Below are 13,733 nucleotides of genomic sequence, written 5' to 3' on the forward strand. Positions count from 1 at the left end.
TATGGACTATCTGCTACAATTGCAAGAAAAAGTTCGCTCACCATTTGGAATTACCAAGATTTATGATTTGATTTCTAATAAAATAGTGTCTGATAGTTACACAAGTCACAAAAACATTGTGAATAAAGTAAAACTAAATTAGGGGACTTTCACACTTGTGCTCAGTCTCTGGTTTTGTATCCCCAGAATTGCACCAAAGCATAGAATACAAATGACATGTCATTTTGGCTGCACAGTGAATGCCATAAAAATGAAGCCCGTAATAATGTCGCACAAATGCACTATTTCTTCAAATCCCCCCCATTCTGAATTTTTTTCCAGCTTACCAGTACATTGTACAGGATAATTAATGTTAGAAAAAAAATGAAGAAAAATTTGTACCGCAAACATTAGGACCTCATTTGGCTCTGAAAGCAGAAAAATAAAAAGATCTGGGGTTTGGAAGGGGTGGAGTCAAAAATGAAAATCGAAAAATGCCCACGGCGGGAAGGGGTTAATAATGATACTATATTATACACTTATAGGAAATCCAGGGGAGGTATATAGACATAAAACAGTTATACTCACCTCTCCTGGGTTCTGTCGCAGTTTCGGGTGTGGGTTCTCATCCTCTTCAGGCTAATTATCACATCAGTGACCTGGGAGAACACTCAGGCCTATAATTGGGCCTCATGGGTCATGTAGGGTGCACAGATACCATGACACTTGCATGTAAGCAAGAGACACCAGAGTAAAATAATGGCAGTTCCTGTTCAGCTCAAAACAAGTTGAATGTAAAGAAAGCAGCTTGACACTACACAGGTGCATATTGGTATGTAATATCCAGTAAAGGCACCCACTATACAAACAGTCATGGTGGTGTACTGGTGTACAGCAATGATCTAGTGAAAACCGATTGTCTAAATATTGAAAACGAAAATACAGCACTCACCTCTGGTGAAATGTAAATGAGCTGTGAGTGTGTTGACAGGTGTCGGCCTTCTGAGACAGAATCGGCTCATGGCTAAGTCAGTCTGGTATAGAAAATTCCCTTATGGGCTGCTGTTGTACCTGTTTCACTACAGTGGGAAATATACATCAGAGGAAGGGGCAATGAAGACTTTAGTCCCGTTACTGTTTCATACTATCTGTTTAGTGGCTGTATGCTATCTGCTCCTACAATGGTTGGAACCCCAGAGTTTACCGGAGCAACTTAAGCATCTATAGAGAGGCTAGAGACAGAACATAACAAAAGCAAACAGGTTTCTGTTGCGTGGGTCGAGAGTTCAACAGGGTTATTCTGGAATGTCACCAACTTTTTCAAGATGTTGCCTGTATTCTGTTATTATTGTATGTTAAGAGTCTGTGTACCCATCTTTTGTTGTATGTCTGTGTCTAGTCTGATGGATCTATAAAGAAAAAAATAAAAAGAAAAAATCCAAATTAAAGTTTAAATTCCAAGCACACAGCAGGGAAGGGAGACATTATTATTGGACTTATTGAGCTACAAGATTTTAAAAGTTTCTTTTTCTACACTTGGTTATTGCACGTTTGTAGAGCAACTATGCTATATGGTAAGGCCACAGTGGTATGCAAATAGTATATGATCATTTGCTATTAACATATTATGTTGAGTATTTGTTTGGTGCTTGTTTCGTTTGTATACTCAACATTCAATACGCTGAAGTGCAATCTTCTCACATTCGATCTTTTCCATACAAAGATGGGTTACATTTACAGAATTAAAAATCACCTCTGTCAACTTGAACTTTTTATGATTTAGATCAACCTCAGGAGCTGGCTGATAAGAACGAGTAGTAGAAACAGCTATTTCAAATCAGCAAAGTACCTTGAGCTAAGACAGACCTCCAGATACCTCCACCAGATCCTGTTGTGAAGCCAGATGGACCTTTTCTGATGGTACCAACAGATGGCTGTACAAATAATAATTGCTAGCTGATAGCAAAACAAAAACCCACTATTGATTTACAGAGCAGACCAGGAGCAGGTGAATAGTCATACAGGCATGGGTCAGAACCAGTAGAGGATGTAAGAGGCTGAATCAGAAGACAGAAACAATATCCAAAAGCTGGGTATGGGTCAAAATCCAAGCAAGCACATCACAAATAGAATATAGGAAATAGAACATGCAAAAGCAAGTCAAGGGTCATTATTAAATAAGTGTGAACAACAAACAGGATGCAGAGCCAAACTAGGAAGTAGAAAAACAATTAGTCAGCAGCTGTGTCAAGAGGAAGGGGTCTTATAAAGGTCTCTTCAGCTGCTAAATGAAAATCCTCCCAGGTTCACACTGTAACCTTAAACATAAAGCAGTCAGTCCCAAACAAAAAATAAATGCAACAGCCCAAATCCATAGTAAAAAGGTAACAAAAGGTTAAGTACAAATCCACTCACTTGATCCCGTTGCTGGTATGACGTAGGTTAATGGATGCAATGCGATCGGTGCTCGGAGATCTCTCCCGGCAGAGACAGGAACAAATTAATGAAAAGTAGCAAGGTCCAGCACGAACGATCAGCCATCCATGTATCATAAAACGTTCATTTTTATTTTTCATTTATTCATTTATTTATTTATTTATTTATTTATTATTTTATTTTATTTTTTTTTAATTTAGTTTTTTGTTTTTTTTTGGTTTTGTTTTGTTTGTTTCTATGCATGACACATAAACAATTCCCCCACATTTACTCATTTATACTTACCTTTAAGGGTTGGTTTGTTTTTGTTTTTTTTAATTTTTATTTATTTATTTATTATTGTTTTGTTTTGTTTTGTTTGTTTCTATGCATGACACATAAACAATTCCCCCACATTTACCCATTCATACTTACCTTTAAGGGTTTTTTTTTTTGTTTTTTTTCTGATATGCTACACTTCAATGCACCATTCTAAAATGATGACTCCATATTATGTCTTCTTTTTCCTCTGTCTTTCCAGCACCACACTTGATGCTTAATTAATCAGTTTCTGTTTCTGTGCAGACGGGAGGGGCTTTGTTTTTACTTGTGTTTCTTTTATTGTTTAAAAGACTGCAGCTCAACACGCATCCATATGCCATGAGTAAGGGGGCAACCCCGAAACATGTAGGCTCTTGTAACCCCTACTGCTGCACATGAAGTTTTTTTATATGTAAAATAAAAGCTACGTTTTATGATACATGGATGGCTGATCGTTCGTGCTGGATCTTGCTACTTTTCATTAATAAAGCAGTCAGATTGAGAATCCTGGAAGTACTTCTCTCCCCCTCCCCCACACGCACACACATTTTTATGAGGGTCCACCAGACCCTTAGTTCTCAAGACAGATCTCCCAATTTTTTTTAAAGCAGATTTTGTACAGAATTAGTTTTCCTCTAATAAACAGACTTGGATTTTCTCAGGTGCATCTGGTCCTGATTCCAGACTGTGTACAGCTTGTTAGACTTCATCTCCACCTCAGAACTTTTTGCTGTGCAATTTTAAAGAGAGTCACTAGGAGAATCAGTGCAAGTAACATCAACAGAGCCATTGGCCTTATTATAATACAGTGGAAGAGAATTGCTATACCTCTCAGCAGAATAATTTACAGAATCCAGAACAAGGTGTCACAAGATACACTCGTGATCGCTAAAGGAAAACAAGAAATATTACACTTAGAGCTCCACTTAACCAGCTCCCCTTCTTCCCAGTGAATTACTGGAGTATGAGAGCGTAACCAAGAAAGCCCCAACACAATTTCAGCAAGTAAATTATCTAGAATAAGGAAAGAAATAGCTTCAGAATTCACAGAGTCTATTTCTAGTGTCACTGGTGCACTGGCATATATAACCAGACCTTGGGACAAAGGGGTACTGTCCAAAGTGGCCACATTGATTGGAGTCATCAATAGAAACCTAGAGATCCCCAACTATTTAGCACTCCAAAAGTCTAAAAAATTAACTGCAGAATCACAATCAATAAATGCTTTACCTTTTAGCCATTATTTGATACCTGAGCAGATAACAGAATTTTCTGAGATAAACAAGGAAATAGCTGGTCACCTAGGTGGCTCTTCTGTGAACCACTTGGCACTGAAGTCTTTCTTGACCCGGATGTTTAGGACAGTTCTTAACTCAGTGATTGGTGTCTCTGCAATAGAAATAAAGTCCTTTCTTCCTATGATACAGAAGGCTGTACCAATAATAAACGCACTACAAGCTGATACCAAAATAAAGCCTCATGCCTGCTTAAATATGCCAGTGCACCAGTGACACTAGAAATAGACTCTGTAAATTCTGAAGCTATTTCTTTCCTTATTCTAGATAATTTACCTGCTGAAATTGTGTTGGGGCTTTCTTGATTACTCTCTCATACTCCAGTAATTCACTGGGAAGAAGGGGAGCTGGTTAAGTGGAGCTCTAAGTGCAATGTTCCTTGTTTTCCCTTGGAGATCACGAGTGTATCTTGTGATTTCTTGTCTTTCTAAAGATGTTCTGGATTCTGTAAATAATTGTGCTGAGACGTATAGCAATTCTCTGCTACTGTATTATAATAAAGCCAATGGCCCTGTTACTTGCACTAATTCTCCTAGTGACTCTCTTTACAACTTATAGAGCAGACTAGGAGCAGGTGAATAGAGGTATAGGCACAAGTCAGAACCAGGAGAGGACATCAGAGGCTCAATCAGAAGACAGAAGCGATATCCAAAAGCAGGCTAAGGGTCAAAATCTGAGCGGGCATGTCACAGGCAGAATCGGCAAGAAATTGAGTATCGATAAATAAGCCAAAAACCCAATATGCACTCTCTATTGTTAGATGGGCGGTCACTGTCTTTCTGTGTCAGCGAAGGAGCTTCCACCAGACAGGAAAGCCTAATTAACATACTGGGCGCTTAATCCAACAGAACTTATTATTCAGGAATGGTGGGAGCTGTGCTGGACTCAGTGAAGCAGCAACTGTTGTAGGATGCAAAGAGTTGGAATTGGTGTTGGTGGTGACAGGTCCTCTTTAAGTCAGTTCTTCATCCAATATTTTTTCAAATTAAGAATTTTCATCATTTTGCACATACTTTAGCATTGTCCCCAATTGCCTATACCATGAGTCTGTATTTATAGAACGTATATGGTGAAAACATCAAGTATTAGACATTTTGGCAGTAAATGAAAATCACTATTGAAACCAGGAGGCTTAAGCACTTCTGAAGCTGTCTATGCCAGATGAATCATCTCTGCAGTTATTACTATCATCAATAGGATTTGCAGCAATATATATAGAAGCAATTGGTAAATTGCACAGGGAACATTTCCAAATCTGAGGTTATCTTTCAACAAAAGATAAAGAAATCACTGAAACTGCAGAAAGAAGCTCCGGCAAGGAATCTCTGACTGAAGAAAAAGCGACCAAATGGATTTTGTTGTGGGTATTTATCCAGCAGACGCAACATTTACAGAAATAATTAGAAAAACCTAATTATCTTATTTAGACAAATCGTAAAATGAAAACTGAACCTCCAAACATTACTTCTTGCCGAGCTTGTGGTTTGCATAAATTTAGCATTAGAGTTGAATTAAAATCTGCAATTTTAATCCTGAAAGTAAAACATTCCCATGCTTATAGAAGTGCTAATTGGGAAAAAATGCTTGTTAGTTATGGATGAATTTAACATGTAAAATAAAGTACACGCACGTGATGAATCGGAGAAAGGTAAGTAGTTTATCGACATGGTTCATAAATGTAATCATGTAAAATGAAGTGTATTACATAATGAGAATCTGCTTGGCGAAGGTGAATTCACTCATCAGATACGACTCCTCTTTCCACCAGCAAAAACTTTGTATGTGGGTAAAAATTAAATAGTCCTGGTAGAAACAACATAAGTCATATGTTGACTTGTCTCAAAAAGAACAGTCTACATTGTGCCATGACATTGTTCTTACTCTTTAGGGTTCTTATGTTTTTAGCTTTCACATAAATGTATATCCTTTAAATCGTGTAATAACAAATTTTTTATGGGGCAATTGAAAAGGGATCTATGTCTGGAAATATATGAAAAAGTGTAAGGGAATTGCAATAGGAGCAATTCCCCAGTAGCTGCTGGTGAACCCTGGGGAACGGGGGCACAACAAGACAGTGAGGCCTAAGCTGAATCCACCACTGCCCTTGCCTGCTTTCTTCACTGCCCTAGGCGGCAGAGCACAACTGGTCGACAAGCCCTTCCTATATAAGTGACAACACAGAACACAGACAAGACAAACAATAACAAAGGGAGGTCAGATAGCCAAGGGTCCAGTAACAGTCGAGCAACGCAGTACAGAATCAAAATACAAGAGAATAGTCACAAGGGAAGCCAAGGGTCAGAGATCAGTAATACAACAGTAGCAGAAAGAGGATCTTAGCAGGGACAGAGTCACAATAGCCAGTAAGCCTGTGTGGGCTAATGGCCTGTATATAGGAAGCTAAAGACCTGCCCTAGATAGAGCAGTGTTCACACATTGCAATAAAAAAAACACTAAGCAAAGAATCAAACTGAACACACCTCCTGCGCCGCAGCGTGCGAGTGGAGGGTGGTGCAGAGACCCGAACAGGAAGAGACGTTACAAAGTATCTGAAGAACCAAATATCAACGCTATAAAATCTTGCATCCCTCTTCTGTGAATGGAGATACTTCCATGTCCTGTTATTCCCATAATGACTTCCCTTTCCCCAGTTGCTAGGCCAATTTTTTGGTGATCCTTTTTGTAAAAAGCTGAGATTGAAAAAATTGCTGGTTTCATTTCAGTTTGTTTCCAGCCTTTTTGTGAGTCTGGAAGGCATCTATTATGCAGGCTAATTTTGATGGATCACACAGTATAAACACCATAGCCCTTTAATAGTGTTTTTTGGCGGAGAAACTAATAACCTACAGCAGACCTCTAATCTAATATAGAAGGTTTAATAGGAGACGTGGACTTTCACGCTATCTAGAAGATATTTTATTGTTTTCCTCCCAATTGTCTTAGCTTACATTTATACTAATGTATTTTATAGGGAACATTTCAGATTTGCTTTACGTGGCAGAATTTGGGGCATAAAACACTGTCTGACATCTGAGCTTCCATTTGCAAGTCTTACATTTGTTATCTTCCTTTTAACAGGCGATGTGCTAAGAAGAAATTCCTGCAGCGGAGTCTGTACAAACCAGAACCAATCACTAATGGAAATGCTTCTTAACAATGACTTGTCCAGTAGCTGCCAGTAGCAGAGCTGCCAATGATCTGAGCACCGTCCTGCACCGTGGAAAACTTAATCCACCACTAAAAATACCATTCATGAGCAAAACGCAATCTGTATGAAAGAACATGCAGTCTGAGACTTACAGAAAGAATCTGTCTCCTTTACAATGATTTAGTCTGATTGTGTCACTGACCATGTCCGACATAAAGGCTTTTATAAATAATACACCAAAACTTATCTTGAAACCAGCAGTGTGTTATCGCTACGCCTAGAAATCATAGTCATAGTAGTATCAATATTATATTCACATGCTAACAAAAGATGAAGCTCAATTTTTGCCGAGATTTCTCTCACAAGCATTTGATATGCTGTTTAGAAAAAGACGGTAGTACAGACCTAAAGGTGGCAGCTTAGTTTGTTGCTAGGAAGCAAAAAATAGAGATAAAGTGTGATAGCACATTGACAGGTATACTGATGGCTGGTTTATCAAGGACGTTAGACATTATTGGGTTAACAGGTGATCTACGTCAGTCTACATCGAATAAGATTGAATTTGCATATATTTTTACCTTACTACAAAAAATGTTACATGACTAGCGATATATTGTGCTCAAACATAATATACCCCCATTTTCCCAGCATTGATATTAAAGCACTATAGCTGCAAAAGGGGGCACTCTTAATTTTTTATGCAGAGCAGGGCACCAAGACTTCTTTTATGCATACTTGACATAGTGCACGTAAAGAGGTTACGCCACAAAGAAAATGTATCCTCTAGGCATGGGATATAGAATAAATAGCTGATCGGTGGGGTCTGATTGCTGACACCCCCACTGATCCTGAGAAAGGAGGTGTATAACTCCATCATGCTTTCAACCTGACTGCAGCTTCCAGCTGAATTTAGGAGTGCCCATGATGGATAACAGAACAGATATGTCACTCCAGCACAGGCACACCTACATATAGATGATGGCTGAAGTCAAGCTGAATGCACAACAGGGGTAATACACCAACATTGTGGATCGGGGGGGGGTTCAGCAGTCATACTCTTCAACAATAAGCAATTTTCTTCAGGGTAGGAGCATGGACACCCAGAAGGTGAACTTAGCTGAATGCTTCGTGATTGCAGGAGTTAAATTCAGCGCACTGTTGGCTTTCACCCCCGCTCTCAGCGTTCCTCCCCGCTCTCACAGTACAGCGCTATAGGTGCTGCTATGAAGATGGGAGTTCCTCACTGACTGTCAGAAATGCCCTTCTGATGGTGAATAGCTACGGTACCAGCACCGATAGTTCTTCACCTGGGGCACAGATCGTGAAAGCCGACAGTGCACTGAATTCAGCGCACTGTCTGCGTTCTAGCGGTATATAAAACCAAATGTGTCCCAGCTGATGAAAGGTCCTCTTTAAATGTTCCCCCCCTTCTCAACAACAGCACTCTAGACAGCCATCTGCCAGGAGAGAGTGTCACTATGATAGGATCTGAAATATAAAAACAAAAAACTTGAGAGACTTCAGTAGATGATACATTTTTTAATGGCTAACTCATAATGATGACAGAATATAACGTTTTGAAGCTCTTTGGCTTCTTCTTCGGATATAACTAAGAACAATTTCTGAAGGCTACATATTTATGTACAACAGGACACATAGGGATAGGATTTCAGGAGGGAGGGGGATGAAGAAAAGAGGCTTATTAGTATAAATATGAAAACAATTCACAGGTCCCAAGTTCTTATCTTTATGGCTGTCTTAGTTCAGGGATTTCTATAGCATGACATGAACCCATGTGAGACATTCATTCCATTCTCCAGAGTGTTAAATAGGGTCATGCTCTTGTATTCATGAATCAGTTGCTGTTTCCTTGATTTAAAATTCCCTCTTGAAATCAAAATTTTCATGTCATTGGTGATATTATGATCTTCATTGCAGAAATGTTTTTGCACGGGAAGCTCTGTTCTCTAATTGTATGGCGATGTGCGTTCATTCTCATTCTGAGCTTCTGACCAGTCTCTCCAACATACAGATTTTCAGTGGAACATTTGGTGCACATTATCAAATACACTACATTGGGTGTGCTGCAGGTGAACGTACCTGTGATTTTATATTCCCTGTTAGAGTTTGGTATCTCTATCCTGTCAGTGGTCAGTATGTGAGGGCAGGTTTTGCACCTTTTTGGTCCGCATGGAAATATTCCTGTGTTAGTTGGAGGTGACAGTGAGCTGCTAACAACCATATTTCTGAGGTTTGGTGGCTGTCTGTAGCACAGGAGAGGGTGGTCTGGAAATATGGATTTTAGATGATTGTATTTTTTGTAGTAGTGGATGTAATTTGCGTGTGATTCTTCTCAGCGTCTCCAGGTGGGGGTTATATGTGACAACCAGGGGCACCTGATTGTTTTCCTGTTTGGTATTGTATTTTAATAAATCCGATCTTGGTATTCTTGTGGCCCTGGTGATTTGGTTTTCAACTGTTCATGGATGGTAACCCTGCCTCAAGAATGTGTTTTTGAGGCCTCCCAGGTGTTTGTCTCTATCAGCAGGGTTTGAACATATGCGATGATATCTGATGGCCTGGCTGTAGACAATAGAGTTCTTTATGTGTTTCCGATGAAAGCTATCCCATCTTAGGTAGGTAGGGCGGTCAATTGGTTTCCGATACAGTGATGTCTCAATTTTGTTATCCTGTATCTTGATGACTGCGTCCAGGAAGTTTATTTCAGAGAAGGAGTGATTGAGCGTCAGGTTGATGGTGGGATGGAACTGGTTGAATTGTTCATGGAAGGTTTTCAGCTGTTGTTCAAACCCAGTCCAAATGATTAGGATATCATGGTGGCAGGTGGATAGAAAGTCACTCTCAAGCTTGGCCATGAAGAGATTAGCGTACTGGGGTGCCATTTTACTCCCTGTTGCGGTGCCGGTCTGCTGTAGATAGATGCGGTCACCAAAAGAGAAGTAATTGTGCGTGAGGATGAATTTTGTCAGTTTCACCACCGATTCAGCATTCATACCTCGCTTTTCCATGAAAAACTGGCAGGCGTTTACACCGTCCTGGTGTGGGATGTTGGAGTACAAGGATTGTACATCCATGGTGGCCAGGATGGTTCCACATGGGAGAGGACCTCTAGTGGATAGTTTATTTAATAGGTCTGTAGTATCCTGAAGGTAGCTGGCTGTATCCTTCACTAAAGGTTTAAGAGCACCCTCCACCCATCAAGAAATCTGTTCAGTGAGAGTCCCAACACATGAAATGATTGGTCTCCCTAGGTTCCCAGGTTTGTGCAGTTTTGGAAGCATATAAAAGGTCCCCGTTCTTGGACTTGCTGGTATGAGGCCGCTTAGGCTTTCTGCTCCATTAGATAAGCCAGAGATAACCTTTTTCAGTTTTTTGGAATACTCCACTGTGGGGTCTGAATCCAATTTGGAGTAATAGTGTGTGTCAGTCAGTTGTCTGTGTGCTTCCTGTATGTAGTCTGATGTGTTCATCATGACTATGGCACCACCCTTGTCCGCTGGTTTAATGATGATGTCTTTGTTATTTCTCAGGGATTTTATGGCCCATTTTTCCTGGGCACTGATGTCAGATAGCAGTTTTTTTGTTTGTATCCAGGATAGTTGATTTGATCATGTGCCTGAAACAGTCTACCATATATACTCGAGTATAAGCCGACCCGAGTATAAGCCAACCCCCCTAATTTTACCACAAAAAACTGGGAAAACTTATTGACTCGAGTATAAGCCTAGGGGGGAAATGCAGCAGCTACTGGAAAATTTAAAAAATTAAAATGGCTGAGTTCTTGGGTGCAGTAGATGCTGGGTGCTGGGGAAGGGGAGGGGGTGTTTTGGTTGTCTGTCTGCCACTTCCCTGAGCTTGAGAACTGGGTTTTTTACCCCCACTTGGAATTCAGCCTGGCTGAATATAGGGTATCTGCAGTGCTCCGATTAACCCCTTCCCGATGGAATAGAAGCACTGCAGGTACCCTATATTCAGTAGACCGGGCACTGTCAGACACAGGGATACCTAATATGTATGTGTTTCACAGTCATTTTCTACTTTGAGGGCAGGTTCACACCAGCGCCCAATCTCCGTTATGCAGGTTTCCGTTTCCTGCCTGAGAAACATTCATGGGTTTGAAAATTTCCGCTGGTCAGCGTCTTCTGCTCTCCGCAGCGAAAACGTTTTTTTTTTTTTCTAGTCAGACATGCAGGACTTTGTGTCGGATAAAAAAAAAAATGGTTTCGCCATGGGCAGCAGAAGACGCTCACCGACAGACACTGAATGTCGGTTTCTGTCTTCTGCCAACAGAAAACGGAAACCTGCATAACTGAGATCAGGTGCTGTGAACCCGCCTTTATATGTATTCTAGGGAAAGGAGTGATTTAGAACTTTTATTTATTTTATTTTTTATTATATTTTTTTAAAAACTTTTTTTTTTTACTTTTTTTTTTTTTAGCCCCCCCCTGGGGGACTTGAACCTGCAGTCATTTGATTGCAAGTCCCATAGACGGCAATACAAGTCTATTTCCGTCTATGGGAGATTCTCTACATTACTATTACGGCTGGTCATAGACCAGCCGTAATAGTAATACAGCGATGACAGGCTGGGAGCCTTCATTAGGCTCCCGGCTGTCGTCGGAACAGGTCGGCTCCTGCGAGCTCGCTGCGCAGGAGCCGGCCTGCAACTTTAAAGGTATGGGGCAGGCCGAAGGGGGGAGGACATCTCCGGAGGGGGGGAGGACATCTCCGGAGGGCACCTCCGCTGTAACGCTTACAGCGGAGATTCCAAAGCTTATGCCTACAATCAGAGATCGCAGGCATAAGCTTCAGCATCTCTGCTGTAAGCATTACAGCGGAGGTGCCAGTTTCTATGGCGACCGCTCTGCAGAGCGGCGCCATTACATTTACAGACCCGGCATCCAGACACCGGGGCGGGTGCCGGGGCCCACAGCATCCCCACGCTCCTGCCAGGAGCATGGCGATGCTGTACATTAAAAGCCAGGAAGCAGACACACGCTGGGTATGGGCCTGGGCCTTGATAACACAGTTCGGTGTTTCTAAATCCGTGTGTGAGTGGTCCCGGTTGTTAGGTATATATTTTGCTTTGTGTGTATTCTTGTAGATCTGTGAGACACTCCTACATTGTAGGAGTGTTCTGATTGCACACTATAAATAGCCTATAAACTTTAACCCCTTCCCGACATGCGCTGTAATAGTATGGCCCGGGAGCCGGACGGCCGCCATAGCCGCCGGGTGTCTACTGCTTTAATCAGTAGACAACCGGCTCTAATGCCTCCGATCGGTCCGGGGACCGATCGGAGGCATTAATCCCTCTGGCGCCACGGTCAAAGGAGCCGGAGGCGCCATTTTGCCGGTGATCGCCGGCTCCTGGAGCATGCTCCAGGGCCGACGTCACGTTGGCATGACAGCCGGGAGCCTTTACAAGGCTCCCAGGCTTGTCTGCAAGTTCTTTCTTTTGCAGGCTGGTCTATGCAGCCTGCAAAAGAAATGATGATTTTTTGCAATGCATTGCAATGCATTAGCATTGTAATGAATTGCATTAGTGATCAGATCCAACACCCCTAGGGGGTCTAATAAATGCAGGAAAAAAAAAATGTAAAAAGTAAAAAAAAAAAATGTAAAAAAATATAAAAAGTATTAAAAATTCAAATCACCCCCCTTTCCCTAGAACACATATAAAAGTAGTTAAAAACTGTGAAACACATACATGTTAGGTATCCCCGTGTCTGAAATCACCCGCTCTACAAATTTATCAAAATATTTTTCCTGTTCGGTAAACGCTGTAGCGGGAAAAATAGTCAAAAGTGCCGTTTTTTCACTGTTTTGATTCTGATAAAAATTTGAATAAAAAGTGATCAAAGCAATAACATTTCCCATAAATGGTAGAACTAAAAGGTAAACCCGGCCCCGCAAAAAAGATACCCTATGCATCCCCGTACACTGACGTATAAAAAAGTTACGGCTGTCGGAATATGGCGACTTTTAGAAAAAAAAATTTTTAACACAGTTTTGGATTTTTTTTAAGGGGTCAAAATGTAAATAAAACCATATAAATTTGGTATCCCTGGAACCGTACCGAAACACAGAATACAGGGGACATGTCATTTTGGCTGCACAGTGAACGCCGTAAAACCAAAGCCCGTAAGAAAGTCGCAGAAATGCATTTTTTCTTCAAATCCACCCCATTCTGAATTTTTTTCCTGCTTCCCAGTACATTATATAGAATAATTAATGGTGGCATCATGAAGAAAAATTTGTCCTGCAAAAATTAAGACCTCATATGGCTCTGGGAGCAGAGAAATAAAAAAGTTATGGGGTTTGGAAGGAGGGGAGTCAAAAACGAAAAACAAAAATTAAAAAATGCCATCGGCGGGAAAGGGTTAAAGAAAGGCCATGAATACCAGATCTTTAGAGGTGAGACCCTGGCATCTCAGCTGTGTAAAAGTGTAGCAGAGTTTAGGAGCTGCAGTCTTTTAATAGGTCTGTCTACCAGCAAATTGTTTACTAAATTGTGGCTTTGCAGGTTATTACAGCTTTGTCCCCTTTAAATC

Source organism: Leptodactylus fuscus, chromosome 1 (assembly GCF_031893055.1).
Source record: "Leptodactylus fuscus isolate aLepFus1 chromosome 1, aLepFus1.hap2, whole genome shotgun sequence".
Lineage (NCBI taxonomy): Eukaryota > Metazoa > Chordata > Amphibia > Anura > Leptodactylidae > Leptodactylus > Leptodactylus fuscus.